The sequence below is a fragment of the Cherax quadricarinatus genome, chromosome 49 (genome assembly GCF_038502225.1).
Source record: "Cherax quadricarinatus isolate ZL_2023a chromosome 49, ASM3850222v1, whole genome shotgun sequence".
NCBI lineage: Eukaryota > Metazoa > Arthropoda > Malacostraca > Decapoda > Parastacidae > Cherax > Cherax quadricarinatus.
In genome coordinates this window covers 7,033,864-7,039,789 of record NC_091340.1, presented here as the reverse complement: position 1 = coordinate 7,039,789, position 5,926 = coordinate 7,033,864, and the positions used below count along the sequence as shown (strand labels likewise).

At 39.8% G+C, this 5,926-nt stretch overlaps 1 protein-coding gene across 1 annotated transcript in view; it reads left to right on the top strand.

The window, feature by feature from the left end:
• The first annotated feature begins 4,535 nt into the window (after positions 1 to 4,535).
• LOC128705133 (uncharacterized) overlaps positions 4,536 to 5,926 on the top strand; it is a 111,142-nt gene continuing 109,751 nt past the window's right edge. Inside the window, exon 1 of the mRNA XM_070095165.1 lies at positions 4,536 to 4,703. The gene's annotated coding sequence lies outside the window, so the exon portion shown is untranslated. The remainder of the gene's footprint in view (positions 4,704 to 5,926) is intronic.

Sequence of the window (5,926 nt, the reverse complement as noted above, 5' to 3'; positions counted from 1 at the left end):
GGACTGAAGGCTGATTCAACAGGACTGAAGGTTGATTCAACAGGACTGAAGGTTGATTCAACAGGACTGAAGGTTGATTTACCATGATTGAGGGTTGATTCAACAGGACTGAAGGTTGATTCAACATGATTGAGGGTTAATTCAACAGGATTGATGCTTGATTCGTCCCTGCGTCAAAGATCACCTCCTTAAAAATTATGCAGAAGTGGTCATACTACTTAGGTTGTCTTGCCTTTCTCTTCCTCTCTACCTACACCCTTTCTTTCCCCTCTCTCTCTCTTCCGTTTTATCCACAACCTTTCTTACTTTTCTCTCTCTCTCTCTCTCTTCCTGTTTACCCACGACCTTGTTCACTGCTCTATCACACACCAGTCGTTCCTATCCCCATTCTTGCCACCAACTCTCTCATGCACCAGCAACAACAACAACAAAAATTGTCAATAAAAATGCGTGAAGGTTCAAAGACCTTCAGCCAACGCTACAATACTCGCATTGTTGATACAATGACTGCCCTGTTTTTACCGTGTCAAATACAATGAATGCTCTGTTTTTACCGTGTCAGATACAATGAATGCTCTGTTTTTACCGTGTCGAATACAATGACTACTCTGTTTTTACCGTGTCGAATACAATGACTACTCTGTTTTTACCGTGTCAAATACAATGAATGCTCTGTTTTTACCGTGTCAGATACAATGAATGCTCTGTTTTTACCGTGTCAAATACAATGAATGCTCTGTTTTTACCGTGTCGAATACAATGACTACTCTGTTTTTACCGTGTCAAATACAATGAATGCTCTGTTTTTACCGTGTCGAATACAATGACTACTCTGTTTTTACCGTGTCAAATACAATGAATGCTCTGTTTTTACCGTGTAAAATACAATGACTACTCTGTTTTTACCGTGTCAAATACAATGACTACTCTGTTTTTACCGAGTCGAATACAATGAATGCTCTGTTTTTACCGTGTCAAATACAATGAATGCTCTGTTTTTACCGTGTCAAATACAATGAATGCTCTGTTTTTACCGTGTCAAATACAATGAATGCTCTGTTTTTACCGTGTCAAATACAATGAATGCTCTGTTTTTACCGTGTCAAATACAATGAATGCTCTGTTTTTACCTTGTCAAATACAATGAATGCTCTGTTTTTACCGTGTCAAATACAATGAATGCTCTGTTTTTACCGTGTCAAATACAATGAATGCTCTGTTTTTACCGTGTCAAATACAATGAATGCTCTGTTTTTACCGTGTCAAATACAATGAATGCTCTGTTTTTACCGTGTCAAATACAATGAATGCTCTGTTTTTACCGTGTCAAATACAATGAATGCTCTGTTTTTACCGTGTCAAATACAATGAATGCTCTGTTTTTACCGTGTCAAATACAATGAATGCTCTGTTTTTACCGTGTCAAATACAATGAATGCTCTGTTTTTACCGTGTCAAATACAATGAATGCTCTGTTTTTACCGTGTCAAATACAATGAATGCTCTGTTTTTACCGTGTCAAATACAATGAATGCTCTGTTTTTACCGTGTCAAATACAATGAATGCTCTGTTTTTACCGTGTCAAATACAATGAATGCTCTGTTTTTACCGTGTCAAATACAATGAATGCTCTGTTTTTACCGTGTCAAATACAATGAATGCTCTGTTTTTACCGCGTTGGGGGAAAAAACTATCCCCAAAAATGGTCTTCACGAATAAAAATAGCAACAAAGATAATGTGTAGAGTCACAAAGTCTTTGTGACTCTGTAAATGGTCCAAGTCGGACCGAAACGTCGTCGTAAGCTCCTCTCTCCTGGAGAGTATACCTGGAGAGCGTTATTTGTGTATTTGGGTTATTAGTGTATTGTTCCAGTCACGGTTCTGTGCCATTTTGTACCAAAAATAATAGTATTTCCGCCTAGTAAGCCATCAGAGACGCAGTCTTGTACCACAGGTTATAAATAACATTGTTAATAGGAATATTAAGGAAATTAATATATAGATCATTTAGTTGATAATGCAGTCAGCATTATATAAAAAATAAATAATACCTGGAGTATACCTGGAGGGGGTATACTTCGTGTAGTTTACATGTGATATAAGATATTCTTAATTATGATGATTTTTTTTTTTTTTTGGTCTGTGCTTGATTTTGATAATGGTAACTTTGTGTACTGTAAGACTGGTGAAAGTGGGTCGAAAGATAAAAGAAATATATAGTAAAAATATATAAAAAGGGAAAATGGGTTTACTTCCCTCTTCCTGGGCATTGCCAAATGTTGTAACCTCAAGATCATACGTGACTTCACGTGACATTGGATGTCACGGTGTGTCCTCACCTTCCACTACCCGTAACTGACTTCCTGCTTTCTCCTCCTATTGCTTGATGATACATGGGAGAGCAGAGGACTTGGAATACATGGGAGTACTTGGGAAAAGACTGATAGCAGAGGACTTGGAATACATGGGAGTACTTGGGAAAAGACTGATAGCAGAGGACTTGGAATACATGGGAGTACTTGGGAAAAGACTGATAGCAGAGGACTTGGAATACATGGGAGTACTTGGGAAAAGACTGATAGCAGAGGACTTGGAAGTCCAGGACTGTCTGAAACATCGTCCAGTTTTCATTTACATTACTGTTTACGGATTTCATTAGATTATTAGATTAATGGTATATAACAGCGACGAACTGATGATTAAGACGCTACACAAATAACCCGCACATAAAAGACAGAAGCTTACGACGACGTTTCGGTCCGACTTGGACCATTGACAAAGTCACACTGACTTTGTCAATGGTCCAAGTCGGACCGAAACGTCGTCGTAAGCTTCTGTCTTTTATGTGCGGGTTATTTGTGTATCGTTCCAGTCACGGTATTGTGCCTTTTTGTTATTTATGATTAAGACGCATGTGCTACACCGGGACCCCAGTGGGGGTAAGTCACTTTGACTGACCTTTTTAGGGGTTATCCTGGGTAATTTACACATATGTTACTAGGTATGATCATTGTGCTTATGTGTACCTGTACCTAAACTTACTTATTTTTTTAACTTATTGGATTTCTTACTTGCTTACTTACTTTCTTACTTACACATAGCTTCGAAGCTATGAAGATGAACACCCGCCATGGCCGAGGAAAGGGGAGCATCAAATCTCAGCATCAAGAGCCCCCTTCTCACCAGCATCAAGGCCTTGACCTTTGAAAGAGATCACCCCATCTCAGCATCAAGAACTCCTCACCAACTTCAAGGCCTCATATCAGCATCAAGACCCCCTCTCACCAGCATCAAGGTCCCGACCTTTGGAAAAGAGGTCACCCCATCTCAGCATCAAGAGCCCTTCAATACAGGTTGGCCAGACGTCATCGACCGGATGTTAAGAGTGTTATGCCCTTGGTGACCGCTAGGCTCTGGGTAGCGGGTTGCCCACACGCTCCTCCTAACTGCTTGAAGGTCGTACCCTTCACACATGTGAAGACAAAGACAAGCTCTTACTGTGGCTACGTTTCGCCCGTTGAAGGGCTTTCTGAAATCTCGACTTGGAAAAAAAAATAACAGTTCTTGGAGCCATTATCCCTATAACGTTAGTCCAATAAAACTCTCCTTCGAGCAAAACGTTGTTCCAGTAACACAGTAACACTCTCCTGAGTGCGAAATGTTGTCCCAGTGAAACTATTTAGAGCGAAATGTTGTCCCAGTAAATCTCTCATGAGAGCGAATCGTTGTTCCCAAAGGTTTCTGTTGCATTTTTATTCACCTTCATGGTCTTATCTGCACGAAATTATTGAAACTAGATTTTTTTCTAATTTTCGTTGAAAAGGCGAATCGCTTACACTACGAAATTGTATAAAAAGGACCTCAACACTAAACTGTGAAAAATGTGTTGTCAGATTAGTTCTCGATATAATGTAAGATGTGAGTGGCCCTATAAATCACCAACAAGAATACGAATTGTTGAGACGATTCGGCGTAAGCTGTGAGTCGCCCTATAAACCCACAACAAGAATAGGAATTGTGGAGACGATACGTTAAGTTCATTCAGGTATAAGTAAGTAAGTAAGTTTATTCAGGTATACACAAATACAGTTACATAGATTATCATACATAGCAGCATATATGTGTAGAGAACCTGGGATAACCCAAAAAAGTCAGACAGAGTGACTTATTTCCATAGGGGTCCTTTTAATACATTATTATACTAGAAATGATATAATCTGTTATTATTATATTGTAAAGGAGGTATACTAGGAATAAGGTAAAATGAGTTATTTACATGCATGTTAGCTAAAAAAATAAAAAAATTCAGGCACAGATACACATAAATACGGTTACATAAGTTATCATACATAGCAGCATATGTGTAGATTACCTAGGATAACCCAAAAAAGTCAGACAAAGTGACTTATTTCCATTGGGGTCCTTGATGAGTTTCCCTATAAACCACCAACAAGAATAGGAATCATGGAGACGATACGGTGTAAGCTGTGAATCGCCCTATAAACCACCAACAAGAAGGTTAACCAATGAGTCTTTACCAGTGATGTAACAGTAGTTAATGGTGTTTGACAAAGACCCATCACGACCTCTGTAATATTCTTTTTCTTTTTTTTGCGGTACTGTGCAGAGGATGCGCTGCGGGTTGCACAATAGACTAGAAACTCAGTTAAGAGACAAGTTTAGGACAAACTTGCTCACGAGGTAAGTACGTATCTTGTGCCACTTAGGGACTGTTGATCTAAGCAATTACAGCTATCCTCTCCTTGGATCGAACCTTCAGATCTCTAGTCACTGTATTAGTCATACTGAAACACGTCTCCATGAATGTAATAAACAATTACTTGTCCAACCTATCCATACCTGACTTAACCTATCGTAATCTAATCCAGCATAATCAAACCTAACCCAATCTAACCTAACTTAATCTAACCCAGGCTAACATAATCTAACCAACCCTAACCTAATCTAACCTAACCTGATCTTACCCAACTTAACCTAATCTAACATAATCTAATCTAACCTAACCTAACTTAACCTAACCAAACTTAATCTAACCTAACCTAACGCAAAGGCATCTGTCGGACTAATTAATTAAAATATACTTATCACACGCAGATAAACCGCATATAGGAGAAAGACTTATTTGTGACTTACGTAAGTTTCTGCTATGTTCAGGTTATTTGTGTATTGTTCCAGTCACGGTGTTGTGTCTCTGTGCTCACCAAGAGCTTTGTCAAGCCTGACGGCTTGACAAAGCTCTTGGAGAGTGAAGCGTTACCACTGTAAAATGTCACATTAGTTGCGCCTGTGTCCATTTACGTAACACTGAGAATAGTGAGATAGATAGATAGATAGATAGAGAGAGAGAGAGAGAGAGAGAGAGAGAGAGAGAGAGAGAGAGGTGTATTTGCATGAAGTTATGGCAAGGTGTGATTTATATATTCCTCTGGAAGAATCCAGTGCTGTAATAAACAGCGACCTTCCTTAGTACGACGTTTCGCCTACGCGAGGTTTCATCAGGTACTTGATAAAGCCTGAGGTGAAACGTCGAATTAACACAGTTTCATTTCGTCGCAGTCACTGGCAGGTATCATTTTGGAGAGGTAACCCACCTTGGCATTCGACCGGAGAAGCCTCCTGTGTGAGCGAAACGTTTCCGCAATAAAGACACCCATGGTGCTGCACATGTGTGTTATTGTTCAACATGGTACATTTTGGCCGCGGCACATTTATGCAAGCCTCGCACAGCACCAGCTGCAGCAGACACAGCACCAGCTGCAGCAGACAGCACCAGCTGCAGCAGACACAGCACCAGCTACAGCAGACACAGCACCAGCTGCAGCAGATAAGATAAGATAAGATAAGATAAGATTTCGTTCGGATTTTTAACCCCGGAGGGTTAGCCACCCAGGATAACCCAAGAA